The sequence below is a fragment of the Mesoplodon densirostris genome, assembly GCF_025265405.1.
Source record: "Mesoplodon densirostris isolate mMesDen1 chromosome Y unlocalized genomic scaffold, mMesDen1 primary haplotype SUPER_Y_unloc_1, whole genome shotgun sequence".
Taxonomy (NCBI): Eukaryota; Metazoa; Chordata; class Mammalia; order Artiodactyla; family Ziphiidae; genus Mesoplodon; species Mesoplodon densirostris.
The window spans coordinates 5,758,084-5,773,900 of NW_026778236.1; positions in this window are offsets into that span (position 1 = coordinate 5,758,084).

The following is a 15,817-nucleotide window of genomic DNA, read 5'->3' on the forward strand; positions in this document are numbered from 1 at the left end:
CAGGGAGCATTGTGATGACAAGTTTATTGAGCATTGTGATGACAAAGGTCATGAAGCATTGTGATGACAATGGCATGGAGCATTGTGATGCAAAGTGCTATGGAGCATTGTGATCACAAGTGTTGGTAGCATTGTGATGACAGAGGTCATGGAGCACAGTGATTTCAAGGACCATGGAGCATTGTGATGACAAGTGTATGGGGCAATGTGATCCCAAGTTTCATGGAGGATTGTGATGACAAGCGCATGGAGCATTGTGATGGCAAGTTCATGTAGGATTTTCCTGACAAAGGCATGGAGCATGGTGATTACAGTGGTCATTGAGCATTGGGATAACAAGGGTATGGAGCATTGGGCTTAAAATATTCATGGAGTATTGTGATGACAGGTTTCATGGAGCATATTGATGAAAAGGGAAAGGAGCATTGTGATGACAAGATCCTGGAGCATTATGATGAGTAGACCAGGAGCCTGGTGATGACAAGTCTCATGGAGCATTCTGATGAAAAGGGGCATGGAGCATTGTGATTACAGGGCTCTTGGAGCATTGTGATGAAAAGGGCATGGATCATTGTGATGAAAAAGGCATGGAGCCATGTCATGACTGGTTTCAAGGAGCATAGTGATGACAATCGTCAGGGAGCGTTGTGATGACAACTGTATTGAGCATTGGATGACAAAGGTCAGGAGCATTGTGATGATAAAACCATGGATAATTGTGATGACGAGCGTCATAGGGCATTGTGATGACAAGTGTTATGGAACATTGTGATCACAAGGGTTTGGAGCATTGTGATGACAGAGGTCATGGAGCCTTTTGATTTCAAGAAGCGTGGAGCATCGTGATGACAAGGGAATGAATCAATGTGATCCCAAGTTTTATGGAGGATTGGGATGACAATGGTAAGGTAAGATTGTGAAGACAGGCGCATGGAGCATTGTGATGACAAAGTCATGTAGCATTTTGCTGACAAAGGCATGGATCATTGTTGGCAAAATATTCATGGAGTAATGTGATGACAGGTGTAATGGGGCATTGTGGTGATAAGGGAATGGAGCACTGTGATGACAAGGTTCTGGAGCATTGTTATGAGAAGACCATTGAGCCTTGTGATGACAAATCTCATGGAGCATTCTGATGATAATGGACATGGAACACTGTGATTACAAGGTTCTTGGAGTATTGTGATGACAAGGGCATGGAGCATTGTGATGAGAAGGCCATGGAGCTTTCTGATGACATGCATCATGGACTTTGTGATGAGAAGGGCATGGAGCATTGTGAGTGCAGAGTTCTTGGAGCGTTGTGATGAAAAAGGCATGGATCATTGTGATGAAAAAGGCATGGAGCCTTGTCATGACAGGCTTCAAGGAGCATACTGATGTCAAGTGTTAGGGAGCATTGTGATGACAAGTGTATTGAGCATTGTGATGACAAAGGTCATGGAGCATTGTGATGAGAAGACCATGGATAAATGTGATGACGAGCGTTATTGGGGGTTGTGATGACAAATGCTATGGAACACTGTGATCAGAAGCGTTTGGAGCATTCTGATGAGAAAGGTCATGGAGCATTTTGATTTCATTGTGATGACAATAGCAAGAAGCATTATGATGATGTTCATGGTGCATTGTGATGAAAGGGTCCATGGAGTATTGAGATGAAAAGGGGCATGGAGCATTGTGATGACAGGGGTCTTGGAGCATGGTGATGACATTGCCATGGAGCATTGTGATGAGAAGGCCATGGAGGATTCTGATGACATGCGTCATGGAGCTTTGTGATGACAAGGGCATGGAGCATTGTGATGACAAGGGAATGGGGCATTGTGATGACAAGGGCCATTGAGAATTTTGATGATAAGGTCGTGAAGCACTGTGATGACGAGTGCATGGAGCATGCTATGACAAGGGTCATGGAGCATTGCGATGACAAGTGAATGAGAATTGTGCTGACATATGCATGTAACATTATGATGTGAAGTGTCATGGACCATTGTGATGACAAGGACGTTGAGAATTGTTATGACAATGGACATGGAGCATTGGGATGATCAGGGCATGGAGCTTTGTGATGGCAAGACCGTGGAGCATTGTGATGTGAAGACCTTGGATAATTGTGATGACGAGTGTCTTGGAGTACTGTAATGACAAGGGACAAGGAGCATTGTGAGGACAGGGGTCATTTAGCATTGTGATGACAAGTGTCATGGAGCATTCTGATGACCATCTTGTTGAGTATTGTGATGACAATGGCATGGAGCATTGTGATGGAAAGGGCATGGAGCATTGTGAATAGAAGTCCACAGATAATGGTGAAGAGGAGCGTCATGGGGCGTTGTGATGACAAGTGTCATGGAACATTGTGATCACAAGGGTTTGAAGCATTGTGATGCCAGAGGTCATGGTGCATTTTGATTTCATTGTGATGACAATAGCATGAAGCATTATGATGATGGGGATGGTGCACTGTGATGCCAGGGGTCATGGAAGATTGTGATGACAGGGGTCTAGGAGCATCATGATGACAAGAGCATGGAGCATTGTGCTGAGAGGGCCAAGGAGCATTTTGACGACATGTGTCATGGAGCTTTGTGATGACAAGGGCATGGGGCATTGTAATTGCAGGTGTCTTGGAGCATTGAGATGCCAAGTGTCACGGAGCCTTGTGATGACAAGGCCGTGGAACATTGTGATGACCGAGGTCATGGAGCATTGTTATGACAGGGGTAATGGAGCATTGTGATAACAAGGGCATAGAGCATTGGTCTGAGAAGTTTCATGGATTATTGTGATGATAGTGTGCATGCAGCATTGTGATGACAAGGGCATGGAACATTGTGATACATGGGTCATGGAGGAATGTAATGACAAGGACATGGAGCATTGTGATGAGAAGGGCATGGAACATTGTGATGACAAGTGTCATGGAGTTTTGTGATGACAGGGGCATGGAGCAATGTGATGAGAGGGTTCATGGAGCAGTGTGATGACAGTGGCATGGAGCACTGTGGTGCCAAGGGTCATGGAGATTTGTGATGACAAACGTCATGAAGCATATTGAGGTCAAGGGCATGGTACATTGTGATGAGAAGGGCAGGGAGCATTATGATGACAAGGTCATGTAGCATTTTGATGACAAAGGCATGGAGCATCGTGATGACAAGTGTCATGGAGCACTGTGATGACAGGCGTCACGGTTCATTGTGATTACAGGTTTCATGGAGCATTGGGATGACAATGGTCATGGAGAATTTTGATGAGAAGCGTCCCGGATCAGTGTTTTGTCAAGGGTCATGGAGGGTTGAGATGACAGTACTCATGCAGCATTGTGAGGACAGGGGTCATGGAGCATTGTGAAGATAAGGGGCATGGAGCTTTGTGATTACAGGGGTCTTGGAGCATTGTGAAGACAAGGGCATGGATCATTGTGATGAGAATGTCATGGAGTATTGTGAAGGCAGGTGTCAAGGAGCATTGTGATGACGTATGTCAGGGTCCATTGTGATGACAATGGCATGGAGCATTGTGATGACAAGGACATGGAGCATTGTGATGCCAAGGGCCATTGAGAATTTTGAAGACAATGTCGTGAAGCACTGTGATGACAAGCGCATGGAGCTTGCTATGAAAAGGGTCATTGAGCATTGCGATGACAAGTGCATGGAGCATTGTGATGACACGATCATGTAACATTATGATGAGAAGTGTCATGGAACATAGTGATGACAGGGACGAGGAGAATTGTGATGACAATGCACATGGAGCATTGGGATGACCAGGGCATGGAACATTGTGATGGCAAGACCGTGGAGCATTGCGATGAGAAGACCATGGATAATTGTGATGACGAGTGTCTTGGAGCACTGTAATGACAAGGGGCATGTAGCATTGTGATGACAAGTGTAATGGAGCATTCTGATCACCATCTTGTGGAGTATTGTGATGACAATGGCATGGAGCATTGTGATGAAAATGGCATGGAGCATTGTGATGAAAACGGCATGGAGCCTTTTCATGACAGGTTTCAATGAGCATTCTGACGACAAGTGTCAGGGAGCATTGTGATGACAAGTATATTGAGCATTGTGATGACAAAGGTCATGAAGCATTGTGATGACAATGGCATGGAGCATTGTGATGCAAAGTGCTATGGAGCATTGTGATCACAAGTGTTGGTAGCATTGTGATGACAGAGGTCATGGAGCACAGTGATTTCAAGGACCATGGAGCATTGTGATGACAAGTGTATGGGGCAATGTGATCCCAAGTTTCATGGAGGATTGTGATGACAAGCGCATGGAGCATTGTGATGGCAAGTTCATGTAGGATTTTCCTGACAAAGGCATGGAGCATGGTGATTACAGTGGTCATTGAGCATTGGGATAACAAGGGTATGGAGCATTGGGCTTAAAATATTCATGGAGTATTGTGATGACAGGTTTCATGGAGCATATTGATGAAAAGGGAAAGGAGCATTGTGATGACAAGATCCTGGAGCATTATGATGAGTAGACCAGGAGCCTGGTGATGACAAGTCTCATGGAGCATTCTGATGAAAAGGGGCATGGAGCATTGTGATTACAGGGCTCTTGGAGCATTGTGATGAAAAGGGCATGGATCATTGTAATGAAAAAGGCATGGAGCCATGTCATGACTGGGTTCAAGGAGCATAGTGATGACAATCGTCAGGGAGCGTTGTGATGACAACTGTATTGAGCATTGGATGACAAAGGTCAGGAGCATTGTGATGATAAAACCATGGATAATTGTGATGACGAGCGTCATAGGGCATTGTGATGACAAGTGTTATGGAACATTGTGATCACAAGCGTTTGGAGCATTGTGATGACAGAGGTCATGGAGCCTTTTGATTTCAAGAAGCGTGGAGCATCGTGATGACAAGGGAATGAATCAATGTGATCCCAAGTTTTATGGAGGATTGGGATGACAATGGTAAGGTAAGATTGTGAAGACAGGCGCATGGAGCATTGTGATGACAAAGTCATGTAGCATTTTGCTGACAAAGGCATGGATCATTGTGGGCAAAATATTCATGGAGTAATGTGATGACAGGTGTCATGGGGCATTGTGGTGATAAGGGAATGGAGCACTGTGATGACAAGGTTCTGGAGCATTGTTATGAGAAGACCATTAAGCCTTGTGATGACAAATCTCATGGAGCATTCTGATGATAATGGACATGGAACACTGTGATTACAAGGTTCTTGGAGTATTGTGATGACAAGGGCATGGAGCATTGTGATGAGAAGGCCATGGAGCTTCCTGATGACATGCATCATGGCCTTTGTGATGAGAAGGGCATGGAGCATTGTGAGTGCAGAGTTCTTGGAGCGTTGTGATGAAAAAGGCATGGATCATTATGATGAAAAAGGCATGGAGCCTTGTCATGACAGGCTTCAAGGAGCATACTGATGTCAAGTGTTAGGGAGCATTGTGATGACAAGTGTATTGAGCATTGTGATGACAAAGGTCATGGAGCATTGTGATGAGAAGACCATGGATAAATGTGATGACGAGCGTTATTGGGCGTTGTGATGACAAATGTTATGGAACATTGTGATCAGAAGCATTTGGAGCATTCTGATGAGAAAGGTCATGGAGCATTTTGATTTCATTGTGATGACAATAGCAAGAAGCATTATGATGATGTTCATGGTGCATTGTGATGAAAGGGTCCATGGAGTATTGAGATGAAAAGGGGCATGGAGCATTGTGATGACAGGGGTCTTGGAGCATGCTGATGACATGGGCATGGAGCATTGTGATGAGAAGTCCATGGAGGATTCTGATGACATGCATCATGGAGCTTTGTGATGACAAGGGCATGGAGCATTGTGACAACAAGGGAATGGGGCATTGTGATGACAAGGGCCATTGAGAATTTTGATGAAAAGGTCGTGAAGCACTGTGATGACGAGTGCATGGAGCATGCTATGACAAGGGTCATGGAGCATTGCGATGACAAGTGAATGAGAATTGTGCTGACATATGCATGTAACATTATGATGTGAAGTGTCATGGACCATTGTGATGACAAGGACGTTGAGAATTGTTATGACAATGGACATGGAGCATTGGGATGATCAGGGCATGGAGCTTTGTGATGGCAAGACCGTGGAGCATTGTGATGTGAAGACCTTGGATAATTGTGATGACGAGTGTCTTGGAGTACTGTAATGACAAGGGGCATGGAGCATTGTGAGGACAGGGGTCATTTAGCATTGTGATGACAAGTGTCATGGATCATTCTGATGACCATCTTGTGGAGTATTGTGATGACAATGACATGGAGCATTGTGATGGAAAGGGCATGGAGCATTGTGAAGAGAAGTCCACAGATAATGGTGAAGAGGAGCGTCATGGGGCGTTGTGATGACAAGTGTCATGGAACATTGTGATCACAATGGTTTGAAGCATTGTGATGCCAGAGGTCATGGTGCATTTTGATTTCATTGTGATGACAATAGCATGAAGCATTATGATGATGGGGATGGTGCACTGTGATGCCAGGGGTCATGGAGGATTGTGATGACAGGGGTCTAGGAGCATCATGATGACAAGAGCATGGAGCATTGTGCTGAGAGGGCCAAGGAGCATTTTGACGACATGTGTCATGGAGCTTTGTGATGACAAGGGCATGGGGCATTGTAATTGCAGGTGTCTTGGAGCATTGAGATGCCAAGTGTCACGGAGCCTTGTGATGACAAGGCCGTGGAACATTGTGATGACCGAGGTCATGGAGCATTATTATGACAGGGGTAATGGAGCATTGTGATAACAAGGGCATAGAGCATTGGTCTGAGAAGTTTCATGGATTATTGTGATGATAGTGTGCATGCAGCATTGTGATGACAAGGGCATGGAACATTGTGATACATGGGTCATGGAGGAATGTAATGACAAGGACATGGAGCATTGTGATGAGAAGGGCATGGAACATTGTGATGACAAGTGTCATGGAGTTTTGTGATGACAGGGGCATGGAGCAATGTGATGAGAGGGTTCATGGAGCAGTGTGATGACAGTGGCATGGAGCACTGTGGTGCCAAGGGTCATGGAGATTTGTGATGACAAAGGTCATGAAGCATATTGAGGTCAAGGGCATGGTACATTGTGATGAGAAGGGCAGGGAGCATTATGATGACAAGGTCATGTAGCATTTTGATGACAAAGGCATGGAGCATCGTGATGACAAGTGTCATGGAGCACTGTGATGACAGGCGTCACGGTTCATTGTGATTACAGGTTTCATGGAGCATTGGGATGACAATGGTCATGGAGAATTTTGATGAGAAGCGTCCCGGATCATTGTTTTGTCAGGGGTCATGGAGGGTTGAGATGACAGTACTCATGCAGCATTGTGAGGACAGGGGTCATGGAGCATTGTGAAGATAAGGGGCATGGAGCTTTGTGATTACAGGGGTCTTGGAGCATTGTGAAGACAAGGGCATGGATCATTGTGATGACAATATCATGGAGTATTGTGAAGGCAGGTGTCAAGGAGCATTGTGATGACTTATGTCAGGGTCCATTGTGATGACAATGGCATGGAGCATTGTGATGACAACAAATGGAGCATTGTGATGCCAAGGGCCATTGAGAATTTTGAAGACAATGTCGTGAAGCACTGTGATGACAAGCGCATGGAGCTTGCTATGAAAAGGGTCATTGAGCATTGCGATGACAAGTGCATGGAGCATTGTGATGACACGATCATGTAACATTATGATGAGAAGTGTCATGGAACATAGTGATGAGAGGGACGAGGAGAATTGTGATGACAATGCACATGGAGCATTGGGATGACCAGGGCATGGAGCATTGTGATGGCAAGACCGTGGAGCATTGCGATGAGAAGACCATGGATAATTGTGATGACGAGTGTCTTGGAGCACTGTAATGACAAGGGGCATGTAGCATTGTGATGACAAGTGTAATGGAGCATTCTGATCACCATCTTGTGGAGTATTGTGATGACAATGGCATGGAGCATTGTGATGAAAAGGGCATGGAGCATTGTGATGAAAACGGCATGGAGCCTTTTCATGACAGGTTTCAATGAGCATTCTGATGACAAGTGTCAGGGAGCATTGTGATGACAAGTTTATTGAGCATTGTGATGACAAAGGTCATGAAGCATTGTGATGACAATGGTATGGAGCATTGTGATGCAAAGTGCTATGGAGCATTGTGATCACAAGTGTTGGTAGCATTGTGATGACAGAGGTCATGGAGCACAGTGATTTCAAGGACCATGGAGCATTGTGATGACAAGTGTATGGGGCAATGTGATCCCAAGTTTCATGGAGGATTGTGATGACAAGCGCATGGAGCATTGTGATGGCAAGTTCATGTAGGATTTTCCTGACAAAGGCATGGAGCATGGTGATTACAGTGGTCATTGAGCATTGGGATAACAAGGGTATGGAGCATTGGGCTTAAAATATTCATGGAGTATTGTGATGACAGGTTTCATGGAGCATATTGATGAAAAGGGAAAGGAGCATTGTGATGACAAGATCCTGGAGCATTATGATGAGTAGACCAGGAGCCTGGTGATGATAAGTCTCATGGAGCATTCTGATGAAAAGGGGCATGGAGCATTGTGATTACAGGGCTCTTGGAGCATTGTGATGAAAAGGGCATGGATCATTATGATGAAAAAGGCATGGAGCCATGTCATGACTGGGTTCAAGGAGCATAGTGATGACAATCGTCAGGGAGCGTTGTGATGACAACTGTATTGAGCATTGGATGACAAAGTTCAGGAGCATTGTGATGATAAAACCATGGATAATTGCGATGACGAGCGTCATAGGGCATTGTGATGACAAGTGTTATGGAACATTGTGATCACAAGGGTTTGGAGCATTGTGATGACAGAGGTCATGGAGCCTTTTGATATTAAGAAGCGTGGAGCATCGTGATGACAAGGGCATGAATCAATGTGATCCTAAGTTTTATGGAGGATTGGGATGACAATGGTAAGGTAAGATTGTGAAGGCAGGCGCATGGAGCATTGTGATGACAAAGTCATGTAGAATTTTGCTGACAAAGGCATGGATCATTGTGGGCAAAATATTCATGGAGTAATGTGATGACAGGTGTCATGGGGCATTGTGGTGATTAGGGAATGGAGCACTGTGATGACAAGGTTCTGGAGCATTGTTATGAGAAGACCATTGAGCCTTGTGATGACAAATCTCATGGAGCATTCTGATGAAAATGGACATGGAACACTCTGATTACAAGGTTCTTGGAGTATTGTGATGACAAGGGCATGGAGCATTGTGATGAGAAGCCCTTGGAGCTTTCTGATGACATGCATCATGGACTTTGTGATGACAAGGGCATGGAGAATTGTGAGTGCAGAGTTCTTGGAGCGTTGTGATGAAAAGGGCATGGATCATTGTGATGAAAAAGGCATGGAGCCTTGTCATGACAGGCTTCAAGGAGCATACTGATGTCAAGTGTTAGGGAGCATTGTGATGACAAGTGTATTGAACAATGTGATGACAAAGGTCATGGAGCATTGTGATGAGAAGACCATGGATAAATGTGATGACGAGCGTTATTGGACGTTGTGATGACAAATGCTATGGAACATTGTGATCAGAAGCGTTTGGAGCATTCTGATGAGAAAGGTCATGGAGCATTTTGATTTCATTGTGATGACAATAGCAAGAAGCATTATGATGATGTTCATGGTGCATTGTGATGAAAGGGTGCATGGAGTATTGAGATGAAAAGGGGCATGGAGCACTGTGATGACAGGGGTCTTGGAGCATGGTGATGACATGGGCATGTATCATTGTGATGAGAAGGCCATGGAGGATTCTGATGACATGCGTCATGGAGCTTTGTGATGACAAGGGCATGGAGCATTGTGATGACAAGGGAATGGGGCATTGTGATGACAAGGGCCATTGAGAATTTTGATGACAAGGTCGTGAAGCACTGTGATGACGAGTGCATGGAGCATGCTATGACAAGGGTCATGGAGCATTGCGATGACAAGTGAATGGAGAATTGTGCTGACATGTGCATGTAACATTATGATGTGAAGTGCCATGGACCATTGTGATGACAAGGACTTTGAGAATTGTTATGACAATGGACATGGAGCATTGGGATGATCAGGGCATGGAGCTTTGTGATGGCAAGACCGTGGAGCATTGTGATGTGAAGACCTTGGATAATTTTGATGACGAGTGTCTTGTAGTACTGTAATGACAGGGGGCATGGAGCATTGTGAGGACAGGGGTCATTTAGCATTGTGATGACAAGTGTCATGGAGCATTCTGATGACCATCTTGTGGAGTATTGTGATGACAATGGCATGGAGCATTGTGATGGAAAGGGCATGGAGCATTGTGAAGAGAAGTCCACAGATAATGGTGAAGAGGAGCGTCATGGGGCGTTGTGATGACAAGTGTCATGGAACATTGTGATCACAAGGGTTTGAAACATTGTGATGCCAGAGGTCATGGTGCATTTTGATTTCATTGTGATGACAATAGCATGAAGCATTATGATGATGGGGATGGTGCACTGTGATGCCAGGGGTCATGGAGGATTGTGATGACAGGGGCCTAGGAGCATCATGATGACAAGAGCATGGAGCATTGTGCTGAGAGGGCCAAGGAGCATTTTGACGACATGTGTCATGGAGCTTTGTGATGACAAGGGCATGGGGCATTGTAATTGCAGGTGTCTTGGAGCATTGAGATGCCAAGTGTCACGGAGCCTTGTGATGACAAGGCTGTGGAACATTGTGATGACCGAGGTCATGGAGCATTGTTATGACAGGGGTAATGGAGCATTGTGATAACAAGGGCATAGAGCATTGGTCGGAGAAGTTTCATGGATTATTGTGATGATAGTGTGCATGCAGCATTGTGATGACAAGGGCATGGAACATTGTGATACATGGGTCATGGAGGAATGTAATGACAAGGACATGGAGCATTGTGATGAGAAGGGCATGGAATATTGTGATGACAAGTGTCATGGAGTTTTGTGATGACAGGGGCATGGAGCAATGTGATGAGAGGGTTCATGGAGCAGTGTGATGACAGTGGCATGGAGCACTGTGGTGCCAAGGGTCATGGAGATTTGTGATGACAAAGGTCATGAAGCATATTGAGGTCAAGGGCATGGTACATTGTGATGAGAAGGGCAGGGAGCATTATGATGACAAAGTCATGTAGCATTTTGATGACAAAGGCATGGAGCACTGTGATGACAGGCGTCACGGTTCATTGTGATTACAGGTTTCATGGAGCATTGGGATGACAATGGTCATGGAAAATTTTGATGAGAAGCGTCCCGGATCAATCTTTTGTCAGGGGTCATGGAGGGTTGAGATGACAGTACTCATGCAGCATTGTGAGGACAGGGGTCATGGAGCATTGTGAAGATAAGGGGCATGGAGCTTTGTGATTACAGGGGTCTTGGAGCATTGTGAAGACAAGGGCATGGATCATTGTGATGACAATGTCATGGAATATTGTGAAGGCAGGTGTCAAGGAGCATTGTGATGACTTATGTCAGGGTCCATTGTGATGACAATGGCATGGAGCATTGTGATGACAAGGACATGGAGCATTGTGATGCCAAGGGCCATTGAGAATTTTGAAGACAATGTCGTGAAGCACTGTGATGACAAGCGCATGGAGCTTGCTATGAAAAGGGTCATTGAGCATTGCGATGACAAGTGCATGGAGCATTGTGATGACACGATCATGTAACATTATGATGAGAAGTGTCATGGAACATAGTGATGACAGGGACGAGGAGAATTGTGATGACAATGCACATGGAGCATTGGGATGACCAGGGCATGGAGCATTGTGATGGCAAGACCGTGGAGCATTGTGATGAGAAGACCATGGATAATTGTGATGACGAGTGTCTTGGAGCACTGTAATGACAAGGGGCATGTAGCATTGTGATGACGAGTGTAATGGAGCATTTTGATCACCATCTTGTGGAGTATTGTGATGACAATGGCATGGAGCATTGTGATGAAAAGGGCATGGAGCATTGTGATGAAAACGGCATGGAGCCTTTTCATGACAGGTTTCAATGAGCATTCTGACGACAAGTGTCAGGGAGCATTGTGATGACAAGTTTATTGAGCATTGTGATGACAAAGGTCATGAAGCGTTGTGGTGACAATGGCATGGAGCATTGTGATGCAAAGTGCTATGGAGCATTGTGATCACAAGTGTTGGTAGCATTGTGATGACAGAGGTCATGGAGCACAGTGATTTCAAGGACCATGGAGCATTGTGATGACAAGTGTATGGGGCAATGTGATCCCAAGTTTCATGGAGGATTGTGATGACAAGCGCATGGAGCATTGTGATGGCAAGTTCATGTAGGATTTTGCTGACAAAGGCATGGAGCATGGTGATTACAGTGGTCATTGAGCATTGGGATAACAAGGGTATGGAGCATTGGGCTTAAAATATTCATGGAGTATTGTGATGACAGGTTTCATGGAGCATATTGATGAAAAGGGAAAGGAGCATTGTGATGACAAGATCCTGGAGCATTATGATGAGTAGACCAGGAGCCTGGTGATGATAAGTCTCATGGAGCATTCTGATGAAAAGGGGCATGGAGCATTGTGATTACAGGGCTCTTGGAGCATTGTGATGAAAAGGGCATGGATCATTATGATGAAAAAGGCATGGAGCCATGTCATGACTGGGTTCAAGGAGCATAGTGATGACAATCGTCAGGGAGCGTTGTGATGACAACTGTATTGCGCATTGGATGACAAAGGTCAGGAGCATTGTGATGATAAAACCATGGATAATTGTGATGACGAGCGTCATAGGGCATTGTGATGACAAGTGTTATGGAACATTGTGATCACAAGGGTTTGGAGCATTGTGATGACAGAGGTCATGGAGCCTTTTGATTTCAAGAAGCGTGGAGCATCGTGATGACAAGGGAATGAATCAATGTGATCCCAAGTTTTATGGAGGATTGGGATGACAATGGTAAGGTAAGATTGTGAAGACAGGCGCATGGAGCATTGTGATGACAAAGTCATGTAGCATTTTGCTGACAAAGGCATGGATCATTGTGGGCAAAATATTCATGGAGTAATGTGATGACTGGTGTCATGGGGCATTGTGGTGATAAGGGAATGGAGCACTATGATGACAAGGTTCTGGAGCATTGTTATGAGAAGACCATTGAGCCTTGTGATGACAAATCTCATGGAGCATTCTGATGATAATGGACATGGAACACTGTGATTACAAGGTTCTTGGAGTATTGTGATGACAAGGGCATGGAGCATTGTGATGAGAAGGCCATGGAGCTTTCTGATGACATGCATCATGGACTTTGTGATGAGAAGGGCATGGAGCATTGTGAGTGCAGAGTTCTTGGAGCGTTGTGATGAAAAAGGCATGGATCATTGTGATGAAAAAGGCATGGAGCCTTGTCATGACAGGCTTCAGGGAGCATACTGATGTCAAGTGTTAGGGAGCATTGTGATGACAAGTGTATTGAGCATTGTGATGACAAAGGTCATGGAGCATTGTGATGAGAAGACCATGGATAAATGTGATGACGAGCGTTATTGGGCGTTGTGATGACAAATGCTATGGAACATTGTGATCAGAAGCGTTTGGAGCATTCTGATGAGAAAGGTCATGGAGCATTTTGATTTCATTGTGATGACAATAGCAAGAAGCATTATGATGATGTTCATGGTGCATTGTGATGAAAGGGTCCATGGAGTATTGAGATGAAAAGGGGCATGGAGCATTGTGATGACAGGGGTCTTGGAGCATGGTGATGACATGGGCATGGAGCATTGTGATGAGAAGTCCATGGAGGATTCTGATGACATGCATCATGGAGCTTTGTGATGACAAGGGCATGGAGCATTGTGACGACAAGGGCCATTGAGAATTTTGATGAAAAGGTCGTGAAGCACTGTGATGACGAGTGCATGGAGCATGCTATGACAAGGGTCATGGAGCATTGCGATGACAAGTGAATGAGAATTGTGCTGACATATGCATGTAACATTTTGATGTGAAGTGTCATGGACCATTGTGATGACAAGGACGTTGAGAATTGTTATGACAATGGACATGGAGCATTGGGATGATCAGGGCATGGAGCTTTGTGATGGCAAGACCGTGGAGCATTGTGATGTGAAGACCTTGGATAATTGTGATGACGAGTGTCTTGGAGTACTGTAATGACAAGGGGCATGGAGCATTGTGAGGACAGGGGTCATTTAGCATTGTGATGACAAGTGTCATGGAGCATTCTGATGACCATCCTGTGGAGTATTGTGATGACAATGACATGGAGCATTGTGATGGAAAGGGCATGGAGCATTGTGAATAGAAGTCCACAGATAATGGTGAAGAGGAGCGTCATGGGGCGTTGTGATGACAAGTGTCATGGAACATTGTGATCACAAGGGTTTGAAGCATTGTGATGCCAGAGGTCATGGTGCATTTTGATTTCATTGTGATGACAATAGCATGAAGCATTATGATGATGGGGATGGTGCACTGTGATGCCAGGGGTCATGGAGGATTGTGATGACAGGGGTCTAGGAGCATCATGATGACAAGAGCATGGAGCATTGTGCTGAGAGGGCCAAGGAGCATTTTGACGACATGTGTCATGGAGCTTTGTGATGACAAGGGCATGGGGCATTGTAATTGCAGGTGTCTTGGAGCATTGAGATGCCAAGTGTCACGGAGCCTTGTGATGACAAGGCCGTGGAACATTGTGATGACCGAGGTCATGGAGCATTGTTATGACAGGGGTAATGGAGCATTGTGATAACAAGGGCATAGAGCATTGGTCTGAGAAGTTTCATGGATTATTGTGATGATAGTGTGCATGCAGCATTGTGATGACAAGGGCATGGAACATTGTGATACATGGGTCATGGAGGAATGTAATGACAAGGACATGGAGCATTGTGATGAGAAGGGCATGGAACATTGTGATGACAAGTGTCATGGAGTTTTGTGATGACAGGGGCATGGAGCAATGTGATGAGAGGGTTCATGGAGCAGTGTGATGACAGTGGCATGGAGCACTGTGGTGCCAAGGGTCATGGAGATTTGTGATGACAAAGGTCATGAAGCATATTGAGGTCAAGGGCATGGTACATTGTGATGAGAAGGGCAGGGAGCATTATGATGACAAGGTCATGTAGCATTTTGATGACAAAGGCATGGAGCATCGTGATGACAAGTGTCATGGAGCACTGTGATGACAGGCGTCACGGTTCATTGTGATTACAGGTTTCATGGAGCATTGGGATGACAATGGTCATGGAGAATTTTGATGAGAAGCGTCCCGGATCATTGTTTTGTCAGGGGTCATGGAGGGTTGAGATGACAGTACTCATGCAGCATTGTGAGGACAGGGGTCATGGAGCATTGTGAAGATAAGGGGCATGGAGCTTTGTGATTACAGGGGTCTTGGAGCATTGTGAAGACAAGGGCATGGATCATTGTGATGACAATGTCATGGAGTATTGTGAAGGCAGGTGTCAAGGAGCATTGTGATGACTTATGTCAGGGTCCATTGTGATGACAATGGCATGGAGCATTGTGATGACAAGGAAATGGAGCATTGTGATGCCAAGGGCCATTGAGAATTTTGAAGACAATGTCGTGAAGCACTGTGATGACAAGCGCATGGAGCTTGCTATGAAAAGGGTCATTGAGCATTGCGATGACAAGTGCATGGAGCATTGTGATGACACGATCATGTAACATTATGATGAGAA